The sequence below is a fragment of the Eublepharis macularius genome, chromosome 11 (assembly GCF_028583425.1).
Source record: "Eublepharis macularius isolate TG4126 chromosome 11, MPM_Emac_v1.0, whole genome shotgun sequence".
NCBI lineage: Eukaryota > Metazoa > Chordata > Lepidosauria > Squamata > Eublepharidae > Eublepharis > Eublepharis macularius.
In genome coordinates, this window is record NC_072800.1 from 9991117 (window position 1) to 10007120 (window position 16004).

Sequence of the window (16004 nt, forward strand, 5' to 3'; positions counted from 1 at the left end):
CATATCCAGAGCTCCAGTGCCAGCCCCATACCAAATTACATGAGGAAATATATACAAAGGACTTGCTCTTAACATGAGCCACAGATGCACTTGCTCTCTCCTGTAACATGGGGATGTTACAATCAAGGAACATTGTGGTCAGGCAAACCATTTCGAACCAGTGCCTTCTGTGATGTCTGTGGGCACCTTGTTTTTATGTTTGTTTTGCTAAGAAGAAAATCCCACAGGGAGCCAGTCTGGTGTAGTGGTTAAGAGCAGCAGGACTCCAACCTGGAGAGCCAGGTTTGATTCCCTACTCCTCCATTTGAAGCCAGCTGGGTGATCTTGGGTCAGTCACAGCTTCTCGGAGCTCTCTCAGCCCCACCTACCTCACAGAGTAATTGTCGTGAGGATAACAACACAGTTTGTAGACCGCTCTGAGTGGGCGCTAAGTTGTCCTGAAGGGCGATATATAAATAGAATGTTATTATTACGTTATTATTCTGTGGAGGTTATTGTTACATTCATTTGGGAGTAAGCTCCATTAAATGGAGCAGGACTTGCTTCTGTTCTGAATAATCATGCAGAAAACTGGGATGGGCATGGCCCTGAGCAAACAAGAGGCTAGCTCATATATAACCCTGGAGCTTCCCGTGGAGAACCACATCAGCCATGAAGCAAGCAATCTGTCAACCAGCAAGGAAGAGAAAGGGTGGGTGGGAGAGGGCAGTTTCAGCTTACGAGTGCGAGTGCCTGTTCCATCTTGCTCCTTCCTGCCTGTAGAAACAAAGCCAATCACTTCTGATAGAAGCCCAGCAGAGGACAATTAAGCATAAGGCGGCCGAGTGACTCGGGCAGGGCCAGTTCTCCAGGAGGCCCACCCCGAGCAAGGGCTTGGCGCAATACAGGGAGTGATGCACCATGGCTGCTTGGCACACTCCAGCCAAGCTCCGGTGTTTCTTCCTGGGAAACATCCTAGTTACTACCTGAAGGTAAGATCGCTATTTAAAATGGAATGGGTGGCACGGGACTCCTGAGCACATGCAGAGGGCCTTTCCACTGAGGGGAACAAGAATAATCCATCTGAAAGATCTTAAGGCACTGAACCTCTGAGAAAACAGCTGAAACCTAAGTTCCCCACTTTTTCACGGCCTCACCGTTCGTTTTGTCCTTCCTACATCAAAAGCCTACCTAGGGGAGACAGAAGTTCGCTGCAGCCTGTAACAAACTACAACCCACACAATATTTCTACTGGGACCAGCTACAAAGACAGGCTTTCAAGAACTCTTCCTTAAGCTAGATGTTACCATTTTTTTAAAAAAAAAGTGGGAAGAGAAGCTATTCCAGACCAGGATCTTAAAGCTCTTAGCTTAGGGGCTAGTGGATCCACATTAGTGCCTCTGGTGCAGGGTGCACTGTAGTTATTTGGGGCAAGGGAGAGAGAGAGACCAGAGGGACCACAAGGCTTGGCCGCCTTCCTTTACAGTAGCGAGGATCCTCTCCTGTACCTGAGAAAGTGGGCTCCACTCCATGGAAGCTGCTGCTGACACAAGTCATGGTAGTTCAGGGCCACAACATTTTCGGCCAGGCAAGGGGCATGCCCTACGATGTGGTGGTGGAGAGTGCCCTCAAGTCATAGCTGACTCATGGGGTGACCCCTGGTGGGGTTTTCATGGCAAGAGACTATCAGAGGCAGTTTGCCATTGCCTGCCTCTGCAACCTTGGTCTTCATTGGAGGTCTCCAATCCAATTACTGACCAAGGCTGACCCTGCTTAGCTTTTGAGAGCTCACCGGGGCTATCCAGGTCAGGGCCCTATGATGGAGGGCCCGAGTATTGCCAACTCTAGGTTGGAAAATTCTTGGGGATTTGGGGAGGGTGCGGTTTGGCGAGGGACCTTAGCTGAGTGTAATGTCGTAGAGTCTACTCTCCAAAGCTTCTATTTTCTCCAGGGGAAGTGATTGCCCTGAGGTCACTCAGTATTTTGGAAGAACTCCAGGCTCCACTTGGAAGTTGGCAACCTTAGGAACTCCTAAGTCGCATGCATAGTGGAAAAGCCGTTGCTGGTGCCTGGAGGGGGGACATTGACCAGGGATTCCTTTTCTGCAAAGGTGGTCTAAAGAGCCCCCCCCTATTCCTGGGGAGAGAAGTCTGCAGAGTAGCTGCGGACATGAGTGTAAGGTTGCCAACCACCAGGTGGGGCCTGGAGATCTCCTGGAAGGAAGGCTAATCTCCAGACTACAGAGACCAGCCCCCCTGGAGAAAACGGCTGAGTCGGAGGGTGGACTCTGGCAGTATTTCCCACTGCGGCTGGGATTGCCAGGTCCAAGTCAAAAAATTCCTGGAGATTTGGGGGAGGGGTGGAGCTTGGAAAGGACAGGGTTTGGGAAAGGAAGGGACCACAGCAGGGTATAATGCTGTAGCGTCCACCCTCCAAAGCCACCATTTTCTCCAGGGGAATTGATCTCTATGGCCTGGAGATCAATTTTAATTCCAGGAGATCTCCAGCCACCACCTGGAAGCTCAGGTAAAATGGGGACCTCCCCACAAAACACTGGAGAAATATCAATTGTACAAAAATACTGGTATTCACATATATTTATAAAGTGGTGAGTGCATGAAGTGAATAAATATACCCCATATAAAAATATCAATATATTCTAGTACATAGTTAATATACTCTACCTATACACAATCCTCCAATATTTCTCATGAGGCATGGAAGGAAAAAAAAAGTATAATTATACATTGATATACATAATAATACATATACGTACATTATCTACGCACGGTTTGGAAATATTGGGAGGATTGTGCACTTCATGTACTCGCCACTTTATAAATATACATATATGCATAGTATTTTTGTACTATTGCTATTTCTCCAGTGTTTGGGCGGGGGGTGGGGGCGGTTCCCCGTTTCCCCTGTGCTTCTCCCGGAGGTGCCTCTTTGCCGTGTTTGTTGTGCACCGCCTGGAGGTTGGCAACCCCAGCGGAGGCCCCTCCCCGCCCCTTCGCCTCAAACCTCCAGGAATTCCCCGCCCCAGAGTTGGCGCCCGCAGCCGCAGCGGGCCGGGGCGGCTTCCCGGCCGGGCGCTCTCCCGTCGGGCAGGGCCGGGCCGGGCCGGGGAGGCGGGCCGCCGGCTGGGCTCGGGCGGAGTGCCGGGAGGCGGGGCGAGGCGGGGCGCCCGAGGGGAAGTCGCGCCTGCCGGGAGCGGGGCAGGTGGCGGGAGCGGCGGGCAGGGAGAGCAGCGCGGCCGCCGCCTTGGCTCTGGGCCCAGCCCGGTCCCCCCCGCTCGGCAGCCGGCCGGTCCCCCTGAGGGGCCCGGGCCGGAGGCGAGGCCAGGCCAGGCGCGCCGCGGGGGCTTCGGACCGGGCCGGACCGGCAGGAGCGCCGACGCCGAGCCGCCCCCGCCGGCAGGTGAGGGAAGGGCAGGAGGCGCCTGTCCTCGGCCGCGTCCCTCGGGGCGGCGCCGGCGCCTCTCCCCGTCCCTGTGGCCGCACGACGCCCTTGCCAGGTAGGCGCGGAGGGGCGGGGCGGGGCGGCCGAGTGGGAGCTCTGAGCGCGGCGCCGCCCCCGCCCCGGGAAGCAGCGCCTTCAGCCCGGCCGAGGGGCTCGTTTCCCGCCCGCAGGGACCCCTTCCGGGGGGGGCTCGTGGGGCCGCCTCAGCGTCGCGGGTGTGGGGCCTAGTGGGAAGTGGCATGGCGGTCATGATCCGGGGGGGCTGGAAGTTTTGGAGTCAGTGAGGTACTGCCTGTTATTACTACTACTGTTACTTTTACTTCAGTTTCCGTAGTCCACCAGATGTTTGAGTCAGCTTCACTGACTCAGATTTTATCAAAGGATCTAGGGGTCAACGGAGTGTTACCTATTATTATTATTACTACTACTACTGCTACTGTTACTATTATTTTATTTTCCATAGCCCACCAGATGTTCGGGCGGGAATTTTTCGTCCCTCAGCAACCTGGGTTTTATCCTAGAATCTAGGAGTCGCTTATTTTGTTGTTGCCACTGCTGCTGATTGGCTTCCCCACTTGACTAAATCTGGGTGTGTTTGCCTATAATGTGTTGTGGGATTCGCTTGTGTCTGTGAAGAAGGGAGGGGATTGCCTCTTGCAAGAGTTCGTAACATTTGATGGGAGGGGGGGTGCCTTGTGTTTATCAAAAGATTTTTAATGAAATTGAATAAATATTGTGGCCCTGATAATTATTTGCAGAATGCTTGTTGTTAGACTGTATTTATCTACCAAAGATAGGCTTCTGTATTTCAAGAGCATCTTTGTGCACTGTGCATTTGCCCTGAGGGCTGTGCCACCTGAGGGCTGTCCCACTGGAGTAACTGGCAACTATTCATTTTTATATGGGAGAAATAAAAAGGTGTGCTAGCTGGGAACTTAATTGGGATGGAGGCTGCATTTATTGAAATAAGCCCTGTTTTATCACACTAGAATGTGGTACATTGTCGAGAATTGCCTATTGCTGCTTTTTATCTTTCTGCAGTACCTTTAACTGTATCAGGAATTTTACAGAGCAGCATAAACAAAGAGACGGGCTTGTGCTCCAAACAGCTTACCATCAGACTGGAAGCATAGTGTGGTGTGTGATTGAGAGAGGGAGGGAGAGGCCAGGATAACAGGGGATAAAAATGCAAGTACTGCCTAGTGCTTCTTGCTGTATGTGCCATGATGACACGTTTGCAACTGAGCAAGTGGGGTGTGACTCTGAGTGGTGAAATGGACTGCATATTTTGCTGGCACTTTACAAATTAGATGAGTCCCACTGTGAGAATGAATGTTTTGCTGGCACTCTCTTTGTACCCGTTTCTGTTGACACTGATAAGGGTGGAGGTGGAGTAGCTACTCACCTAGTGCACCTGATTTTTCACATCCCACTGGACCATCTGCTGCCTGATTGCATGCTGATTTCTGGGAAATTACCATCTCAAGTGTAAGTCTCTGTGTGGTGGAAGGGTGTGTGTAGTATTTCTTTTCCAGGTATTACTCACATTTCTACTTTTGGAAATCTGGGACGTATTGCATGGGTGTCTCAGTAGCATGTATGTGTTTGTGACTGAGGGACTCCTCATCTTATGTGGTAGCAATATGCATGGTGCAAGCAAAATAACAGAGGTGTGAGGCCGTGGTGTGTGGCTTCTGTTACAGGTACTTACTAGCAATCTTGACATGATGGGACAAGCTCTCTTTTCTCTTGGCTGACACGGTGTGCCTTGCATGACATTATCTGGGGAAATCTTGATGCCGTTTTCCGGTAAATATTCACACAAACATAGATTGAGACATCGTCACCAGTTCAAGTTATTTTGGTGAACCTGTGTTTGCTTTATTAGGGTGTGAACACACACTTCCTACTGCAACGGAAAAAAATCTGGTAAAATGTCTAAGTGTTCAGAACTGCTTTTTATACTGGCACATCCCAAGTTAGTTTGAGCTCCATAAAATCGCTGAGAGACGAGGGCGTGCAAAGAGTACTATGGCTCTTATTTATTACCATGGTGGTTATTTATTTATTACCATACTATTAAATGCCAAATTACTTAATATTAGCAAACTTTTCCCAGTCCCCTCCTCACCCATAAGTAGGTACATGACGAATTAATCATTTGTTTTTTGTATTATATTACTGAACAGGGATTTGTTCTGTGCTCATGTTGCCTTCTCTGTTTCTTCCCTCTTCAGTTACTTGCAAAAATGTTGTTTAAGGTCGCGTTGCAATCCTGGGCATTCTTCCTGGGAACAAATTCCACGGAGTGTTGTAGGCCTACTTCTGAACTAATGTGCGAAGGACCAGGCTACATGCTTATGCTCATAGTACACTTACATGGAAACAAATTTTATTGGATCTAAAGAGACTTGCTTTGGACCAACTGCCTCTCTTAGGTCAGATTTTGTGCTATAGTAAGGGGACAAATAGGGAAGCCATGAAATATAGTAAGTTTTTCCTGTAGGTTGCCTTTGCTTGCATCACCCATTTAAAATGCATAAATGAACTGAAAATGAAACTTCTGTAGAGAGATGATCCCTTTTTTGCCAGTTTGCTTGGAAGCTTTAAGTGGCTCACATGGCATTTGCCAAGTGAGCTTATCAGGAGCACACCTTGGCCGTTTTCATGCTGCTAACCGGCCATGGAACATTGCGCCAAGCTCCCGGAACGACAGCAGCTTCTTGGCATGATTTCGCGCGGGAAGTTCTTGTGTGAAATTGCGCCAGGAAGACGGTGTCATTCCAGGAGCTTGGTATGATGTTCCGTGGCCGGTTAGCAGTGTGAAAACGGCCCTTGAGAGTAAGAACTGTACATTTCTAGGCACAATTCAATGTGCTGGTTCTTATTCTGGCTGTAGAGACAGTTTATGGCCCTCCAGCTCCTGTAGGAACTTGCCTGATAGTTGAAATCCATTTCAGGAGCACTCCTCTATCTGCCCCCACCTTCAAAGTCGAGGATACCAGCCATGGGCGTTTTAGTTGTCACACCTTGATTATGGAATTCTCTGCCTGCATCCTTTTGACGGTGCCCACACGCTTTGAGTTTTAGGCGACAAGTGACGATGTATCCATTCCCCCAGGCCATTGGTTGTGTTTAGTTGGTGGTTAATGTCACTGTCTTTACTACTACTGTTTTTTTGGGTTTTGTTTTCATCCTCCTTTGACTATCGTTGTTCCTGTTGTCTGGTTTTTTTTCCTGCTGAAATCTCTGATGCTGTGTTTGTCATTAGTTTATTGTTTTTACTGTATTTTTAATGTTCCTGGCATGTAAAGTGGGATTGGCTATGAAAATATTTTGCTTCAGTCAGACTATTAGTGGCCCAAAGGCAAAAGTGCTTGATATTTTACAGCTGAAATAGAATTCATCATTTAGGTATCTCCTTAAAATCTGCTTCTGGTGTAATACTGGCAGATTATCATCTGTGTAGGAGGAACAGATGTTCAGTATACTTCTGCTTTTACAAAAGAACCACATGCTTGTTTCATTTGCTTTTATTTATTGCACTTATATTACGCACCCGTACTCTGTTCTTGCTCTGAGTGTGCTTTTAGGTGGTTTCTTATTCTCCATACTTGGTTGCAGTTTCAGCAGTCGTCCTGTTTCTTTTGCCATGCTCTTCTATTCTTGATGTTGCACTCATTCGCTTTGGATATTCCCTATCATGATGGTAGCTTTATATAAAATGGTGTTGGCCAGTTTGCTTGGCACAAGTGCCTCGTGAAGCCCAAAATAACAGATAACGTCACTCTAGCGTTGATTTGTCTCTGGTATCCTGAGCGGGGGTGTATGTTGCAGAAGAACATAGGAGAGAGAAGCAGGAGTGCAACAGGCCGGATCTCCTTGGGGCAGAGATCTTTCTGTCTTGGATTCTCTGTGAAGTTGCAGAGAATCCAAGAGAGATTCACCACAGCTGAAGAGATCCAGTTTGGTGTAGTGGCTGAGAGAGGCAGGACACTAATCTGGAGAACCGGGTTTGATTCCCCGCTCCTCCACTTGAAGCCAGCTGGGTGACCTGGAGTCAGTCACAGCTCTCTGGAGCTCTCTCAGCCCCACCCACCTCACAGGGTGATTGTCGTGAGGATGATAATAACACACTTTGTACACCACTCTGAGTGGGCATTAAGTTGTCCTGAAGGGTGGTATATAAATCAAATGTTGTTATTGTTATTGCATGATGAAACTACATAAATACCGTACTGCTTCAGGCTTCTAGAATTTTTGTCCCCTATTCTGGCAATTGTGGTAGGTAGTCATTGGATGGGATAGTTGGAATATTGGGGTACTGTGGATATCCCAGCAGTGATGTGACGCGTTGTAGGTAGCCACTGGTATATCCTTTGTATATATCAAGAAACCTAGTTTTCTGCCATGAGTTACAGGCTTTGAGTGAAAACAGTTCCCATTCAAAGCTCTTAAAAATTCCTCTGTGCATTTGTCAGTCAAGTTTTTTTCTCACGTTACTGATGTTACTATTACTGCTTGCTAATGTAAATACAGAAACTTTCAGGGCACTTTATAATTATGTATTTAACTGCCCATAACTCTGGTATTTGTTTCTAAATGTGATTTACAGTACAGTTGACATGTGAACATGACACGTAGAACTTTTTGTTTATTTATTTTTACAAAATGGTATCCTGTCTATTCACTTTTATTCCACCCTTCCTCCAAGGAACTAAGGGTAGTATACAAGGTTCCATTCTTGTTTATTTTATTTTGCATTGTTTATATCCTGCTTCTATCCAATGGGAACCCAAGATTTACATCGTTCTCCTCTATTGAATCACAACAATCCTCTGAGGTAGGTTAGGCTGAAAATGAGTGACTAGCCAAATGTCACCCCACAAGCTTCCATGGCAGAGTGGGAATTTGAACCTGAGTCTCCAAGATCCTAGAATGACACTCTAGTTGCTATAATAATCTGACATTCAGCCAAATCTTTGTCTGAGGAAGACCAAGTGGAAGGTCCTAGTGGAGTCATGCAATTAATGTCAGAATATTGGCTGAGCTTTTATGTGATGATATTGTATATCTGTGAACATTCCATTTGCTCAGGAAACAAACCGAGAGAGTATTTGCAGGCAATCAAAGTCAGGAATTGACTTTTTGTTGCTTTACTCTGGGCTTTTATTTTTCCTGCAAGGCCAATCAGGTAAACTTAATTATTAAATTAGATTATTATATGTATTTATGATTTATTCCTCCATTTCCAGTTTACAAATTGCTAAAGCATACATGTATGCTTTCATACAGTTCCTAGGGACTTTTAATGAAAGATACGAGGTACTGACCCCAAGGCCAAGCAGATGCTCCGTCACTGGGACAGCGAAGCCCATTCTATCTCCCAGCTTTGGCCTTCAATGCAGTTTATTTACAGGGGTCAATTAGGAAGCTTATTTGCCTGTCTGATGAATTGGCCTTTGTAATTACTAGTGAATTAATCATAATTATATATTACACATTAAACTATGAAATATATATTTTATGTTGATATTCAATGTACTTAAATACGCTGTTACCTACTGACAACATTTTGGCAGTGGTGTATGAGGAAGACCCCAAGATTATGTTTTGTCCCAGGCCTTGGCTTTCTTTTCTGCAGCCTCTTGGAGAGCTTGTCCGAAAAGTGTTATGCAAATATGTTAAATAAATAAATTACTGCCTTGGAAGGTCCGTTAGGAAAAAAATAACTGTGCAATCCTGTGCTTCAGTTATGGTGACTTGAGGGACATCATATACCAAATGAGCCCCCTGTTGCTTTCAGATCCTGCAGATAATCTGTGCTGGGTATCTGTGCTGGCGCAATGCCATGGTGTGATGTCACCGTGGTGCAGGGGGCAGAGCTGGGAATGCAGCAGGATTTAGTATGTCATACTCCCTCCTCTTGATCCAAGTGGCAGCGTAATGTTATATCCATGAAAGGATGAAATAAATTTAAACATTCCTGTTGAACTCAGTGGAGAGTAAAAAAAAAATAATACGCCATCCACCTTCTACCCGCACTACAGCGAAGCATCGGCATTACTTTTAAAACTCACTCCTCCACAGTGGTACAGTTCAGGAAAGGGCTGTTCTGCAGTGTGTTAATGAGGTTTAGCAGATGGGGATCCTTACCGCCCCTATCCTGCTTGTTGCGCACGTAGGCTATTTTCAGGGTGAGGTTCATTGGGAGGAGGACATCAGGGTTCCCCCCCTATTTTATTTATTTATTTATAGTCCACTTTTCTCACTGAGTCTCAAGGCAGATTACACAGTGTGAGATTAGTGTAATCAGTTCCAAGGACATTTCCATAAACAATGCCATAGAGTAAATTAACACAATTTTACAAAGACATAAGATTAGCAAGAATCTAAAACAGAGTTGAAATAGAACATAAGCAATTCTAGGGCTGACGTTGTTATGTATTGGTCAAGCTTCTATCACAAACAAGGCTCCTGAATTCTGCATTGTCATTGGTTGTTAGTGCCGGCAGCAGCCAATCATAACAGCACAATAAAGACCAATCACTATGCTGTAAATAAGTTACAATATATATAGTTGATGCAAACAAGGGCTTATAGTTAGGTGATTCTTATTGGGTGTTAACACAGCTGGGGCGTGGTTGGGGGGGGTTGAAATTGTGTATAAATATTTGCAGCTTGCTGCCTGTGTTTCAGAGATGTTCCTGCTGAATAAAGAGCTTGTTGAAATCACTTCAGAGTCTGAACCCACTACTTAACACATTACACCACGTGAGGCACAAGAAGCTCATAGGAGCATGTATTTAAGACAACAGGTAGTACGTAAGTCAACATAGTGGTGAAGTCTTTGGTCCTTAACTCATTAGCGAAACGTCTGAGAGCCCCTCCCTACAATACAAAAGCCTTTTTGAATCATTCAGTTTTGCATCGTTTGCAGAAAGCAGAGTGGAGGCTCTCCTGACCTCCTCGGGCAGGCCATTCCACAGGATAGGGGCCACCACAAAGAAAGCCTGTGTATGGGCCGCTGTTGGTTTCACTCATGTGCAGGGTGGCGCCAGCAGGAGACCCTGTTCAGATGAGCGAAGCTGCCATGGAGGGACATAGGGAGGGAGGCGGTCCTGTAGGTATGCTGGGCCAAGGCCGTGAAGAGCTTTGTAAGTGATAACCAGTACCTGGAACTGAGCACGGTAACTGATAGCCAATGGAGTGACTGTAGGATGGGAGTGATGCTCATGCTCCTAGCTCCTGATAACAGTCATGCCGTAGCATTTTGCACCAATTGGAGTCTCCTAGTTAATTTGAATGGGAGACCATTACAATAGTCAAGTCTTGATGTTACCATAGCAGGTCACCCAGATGACCAGGTCAGCAATGTTGAGGTAAGAAGCCATCTTACTACTGTATTCCACCAGTATGTAGATTACGGCCACAACCACCATCATTCCTTTCATAGGTCAGTCTCTTAATGGCTTGCAATCCCCCAGTAGGACTGCAGGAATTGAGGGGGGTATAGTCGTATGGCTATCAGATGGATGTGGATGGCCACAATGAAAAGCAGCTGCGGTGATGCAACGGTCAATTACCTAGCAGCAGCTCTGCCTGTGCATCATTGAGAACCATGTACTACACTGTCTGTGGTGCCTCCTCTTAGGCAGACCTCATGGGAACTCATGCACTCAAAACTTGCGCTGTTCCATGGAAACAGCACTCGTTAAGTAGTGCTGCACGCCCTACTGCATATTATTGGGTGTTTGGGCTGGGAATTGACAAAGGCCCCATCCTGTACCTTTCTCCTGCTTACTCTTGTGACCAGAGAGCTACTCTGGAGCAAGCCATTTGGGTTCTCCGGTGCTTCCTCCTCCCTCCCCACTGCCTTTTTTCTTGCCTATAGTATGATGGTTTGTTGGCATCCCAAAAGGGGATTGTGACTTTTGATCATTTCAGCCGATCTGTGTGGTGGGGCTGGACCCCCTCTCCCTTCCTCTTTTCCACAGTTCTGTAGCAGTTGGGTCTCTTACTGGGGTTCATAACATGCCCCTTTCCTCTCTTTACCGCAATGGTGCCATGGGAAGAAAAAATATTTTATTCAGTTGTGCTTCCTCTGTGCATTTCATATTCACTTCTTCAGGGAGATGTAGATAAAACATGAAAAAACTATTTACTGTTAAAAAGCAGAATTAAGAAATGTAGTTAAAAGACAGTCTCAGTGTATGAAAGGTGCATAAATGTATCCAAAACCACAAACCCATTTTGCAGGTATTATACAGGTGGAATAAAGGAACATTACATAGGCTATATTTGGGTGGCAACATAGATCTGAAAACAAAAATAATGTAGATCACTTTAAAACTTTCACAAGTTAGAAAAGTATAACTAACCTGTAAACTTGTTCCCACAGCGACAGAACTTCAAAGAAAGGTGTGATGATCTGACTCAGGTTTTATCTCCTATAAGAGGTAACAGGTTGAGGCATTCATTTAACCCGTGGGGGATCAGAACCGTCAGGTCTCAAAATCCACTTTGCCTCTTTTTTCAATTACATTGTATCGGTGTTCAGATCTAAAAATAGCTTATTGAAAGAGTATTGTTTGTTGTTGTATGCTTGTAAGCCTGCAGAATGAGCAGCTGCCACAAGGAAAATGTCCTATAGGTGGTCTGGATTCCAGCAGGATTAGTTGTGAATTAACAGGTAGATATGTATTACTGTGCATCAATTGATCTTTCAACTTTTAATGAGGTGATTGGTTTCTTACCACACATAGGAGTATCATATAATATATTCCAATTTCTAAGTGTCTTAAGTCCGACACTTACATGATTGAAGGTTAGGCTGCAAGCCAGTCTCCCGAGGTCAGGATTTTTTTTACTTTATAACAAGCCCCTTCTGTTACAAGCAGTGGCCTTGGAATAAGCAGATTGTATGTAACACCTGATATGGGTATCCTCTGGTTACCAAATTCTGTTCTAAAATGGTAGCCTCCCTGTGGAAATCCTGTATATTAGTACAGTTCCTCCTAAGCATTAAAAACTGTCCGTATGGCAAATTATTCTTCAAGTGAAGCGGATGGTCTCGGTCATACCTGAGAAATTTTTATTAGTGGGTTTTTAAATACAAACTGTCAGAATGTTGTTGATAATTACTATCAGGGCTTTTTTCTGGGAAAAGAGGCGGTGGAACTCAGTGGGTTGCCCTTGGAGAAAATGGTCACATGGCTGGTGGCCCCGCCCCCTGATCTCCAGACAGAGGGGAGTTGAGATTGCCCTCCGCGGTGCGGAGGGCAATCTCAACTCCCCTCTGTCTGGAGATCAGGGGGCGGGGCCACCAGCCATGTGACCATTTTCAAGAGGTTCCAGAACTCCGTTCCACTGTGTTCCCGCTGAAAAAAAAAGCCCTGACTATAATATCCAAAAAATTAATCTGTCTATCATTTACATGTAATTCAAGTGTGCTGTTCTCATCCTGTATGTCAAGCCAGTTGTGGAATGCCAGTTGTGGAATGCACTGTGAAGTCCATGTGACTGTTGGGATGTTTCTTGGTTGAAGAGGAAGGGTGTAGTGTTCTGAAGGCTTTTCCCATCACTGTACATGGAGTGTCTCTTCGTATTTGCAGATGATCTGTGGATGTTAGGTAGGTGTCAGCAGTGCTGCTGGGGCACACTGGAAGATGCATATCAGTACTACTTCTGTCTCTAGTGGTATTTTTATTTATACTGCTCACATTAGCAGCTGTTGAGATTATTGGATTGCTCTGTCCATAGGCAACACTCAGTTTTTCTTTTGACAAAATTATTATAACTTTCCTTAGACTTACAATATCCATTACTGTTTCAAAAATGTAGCTAGATTGTGCAGATAAGTAGACCAGTACTTGTTTGGGTGACCAGAAAAACCTACCTCTGTTTGTTACTGTTTTAAAGGCATCAAATGCAATCCACATCATTCATTAGAGCATACTATGTTTATCTTTCCCTTTGGTTTGCCAGGCAGGAAAAAACCTAGCTTGCATGAATTGGCTTAAATTCTGCAGGAGGCGTGAACTCTTAACCACAGGAAATGTGAAGCCTGTATTACTGGTTCAATCATATGACACCTCCGGGGCAATAAAAAACTGGTGTGTACCTTGACAGCAGATAATAACAGCCCTGTGAAGAAAGCCTAGCCAGAATTGTTTACTCTCGCTTGTATTGTTCAACCTTTTGAACTTCTCATCAAGCCATTTCAGCTAAGAAATGTGCCTTTGCTTTATAGAATTTTAAGCTAAAAAATGTAAGTGGAGGATGGCTTGAAGTGCTCATTTTATGCTGGAATTTCCCTTGCTAATATATGCCTTTTCCCTTGTATCTTCACTAAGGGAGGGGCTAGATACTTACTTAAAAAAAAAAAAAGAAAGCCGGGAATTCTGGGTAGCGGTTCCGACTGCACTGTCGTAACCGTAATGCACTGTAGATACGTCTCCCCTCTAAGTTAACTCAGAGACTCCAGTTGGTGCAGAATGTTGCAACTCATTTATTGATGTATTGTCGAAGGCTTTCACGGCCGGAGAACGATGGTTGTTGTGGGTTTTCCGGGCTGTATTGCCGTGGTCTTGGCATTGTAGTTCCTGACGTTTCGCCAGCAGCTGTGGCTGGCATCTTCAGAGGTGTAGCACCAAAAGAGGTGCTACACCTCTGAAGATGCCAGCCACAGCTGCTGGCGAAACGTCAGGAACTACAATGCCAAGACCACGGCAATACAGCCCGGAAAACCCACAACAACCAACTCATTTATTGTCTGGAGTTCAGAGAAGCATGAATGTTATTCCCATTCTGCAGTCGCTTCATTGGCTGCCTATCAATTATTGGGCTCAATTCAAGGCATTGCCTATGACAGACAAAGCTCTTCATGGACTTTTTTTGGCATATCTACAGGTCTGCCTCTCTTCCTATATTCCACCCTGGCAGCTTCACTCATCTGAACAGGGCCTTCTGCAGGTGCCACCTTGCACATGGGCAGAATCCACAGCCGCCCATACACGGGCTTTCTCTGTAGTGGCCCCCAGTTTATGGAATGGACAATCTGAAGAGGATAGGAAAGCTCCCACTCTCTTGGCTTTCCACAAACTATGCAAAACTGAATTATTCAAGAGGGCTTTTTTATTTAGATAGGAGGGCGGTAATATAAGGAAACTGTCTCAAAGAGATTCATCAGTAAAGACTTTACTACTATTGCTGTAAGAATGATCGTACTGGGTAGATCCTATGTTGTTTAATATGTCAGTCTTAGAATTACTTACGCTCTGTTTTAGCATTTCTTCAGCTCTGTATTGGATTCCTTCTGATTTTAAATCCTTGCAAATTTGCATGTGTAGACTATTACATTTGTCTTGAAGTGTCTTTGAAATTGCCTTTACTGACCCATGTGGTGTAGTCTGTCTTGAGTGTCAGTGAGAAAGGCCAACTATAAAAATGTTAATAAAATTTACTGTGATCTTTCCAAATCTTTGGGGCACAGCAGATTTGTGAAAGATCAGAGAGAAGCTGAGAAAACCCCTAGAGATACATGAATTCATGTGATGCTGTGGGGAAATGGGGGGGGGGAGGGAACCACTTACTGATATGAAAACAAAATACATTTCGTTACCTGTCTTTGGCTGCCATTCTTAAACCAGAGGATAGCAAACAGAAAGGCTTTGTAAGGTTTATTAGCCTTGCATTTTCTAAGAGATTAAAGAAATTGCTCTTTAATTTCTCACTCAGCAATCACCACCTCTTCGCCTGCAGTTAATTCTGAATTCCAGCCTCTTCTCTTAGCACTCCAGCTAGTGGCATGCTAATTGTCACTCTGTGTCACTGCTCTGAAACCTGCTGTATTCACTTGCACCAAATTGAAATTGCTAACTTTTTAGGTTCCTTTTGGCAGGGTAGGGACTGCACATGGCCCAGGTTCCCTCCCTGTATTACCCTGAGCAGAATCCTGGGACTGAAGCAGCTATATTTCCTGGATCATACTGTTGGATCCTGAGTTAATAAAGAATTTAGTTTGGTGTAAAGGGAATGTTAAATAGCTGTGGACTTCAGTCCTTTATCTGTATAATCATTGCTATTGCTATTTAGATCTTCAAGTGCTGAAAATGTACGTCGTTCCCTTGTGTATCTTTTTTCACTTTTTCTTATGAGCCAGCAGACCCTCTGTACTCAGACCCTAATGCAGCTGTCTATTTCTTAATTGCTAGGGAAGGCAGGAAATAAGACGCGCACTTTGCCACTGAATCTGATTGCTTAACTGCTGCTCTGTTTCAGTGCAAAGTCTGTCATGTTGGCATGCTCTAGACATTCTTTCGGAATCAGTTGCCTCAGCATGCAAAAATGACTTACTGAGAAGTAGATAAGAAGTTATTTTACCTACTAGTAAGAAACATAAAAGTTGTAACTGGAAAACAAGACAGTGTCAAAAGTTGACTGGCTTTAATAGTCTTCTCCAGTGTAATTCTTAAAGCAAATAACTGATTTAGGGTGAATATGAGCTACAAGATACTTATTTTATAATGTGTTAATAAGCCTAATGCATAATCCACAAGAAT

At 45.1% G+C, this 16004-nt stretch overlaps 1 protein-coding gene across 6 annotated transcripts in view; it reads left to right on the forward strand.

Moving 5' to 3' along the window:
• PTPN3 (protein tyrosine phosphatase non-receptor type 3) overlaps positions 1-16004 on the forward strand; it is a 178779-nt gene that overhangs the window by 36360 nt on the left and 126415 nt on the right. The window contains exon 1 of one of the 6 annotated variants that reach the window (XM_054990822.1): positions 3209-3399. The exons of 3 other annotated variants lie outside the window; for them this stretch is intronic. The gene's annotated coding sequence lies outside the window, so the exon portion shown is untranslated. Of the gene's footprint in view, positions 1-3208; positions 3400-3422; positions 3497-3683; positions 3727-16004 lie in introns of those variants that run through there. 2 more of the 6 variants (XM_054990823.1, XM_054990824.1) reach the window with 2 other exon arrangements.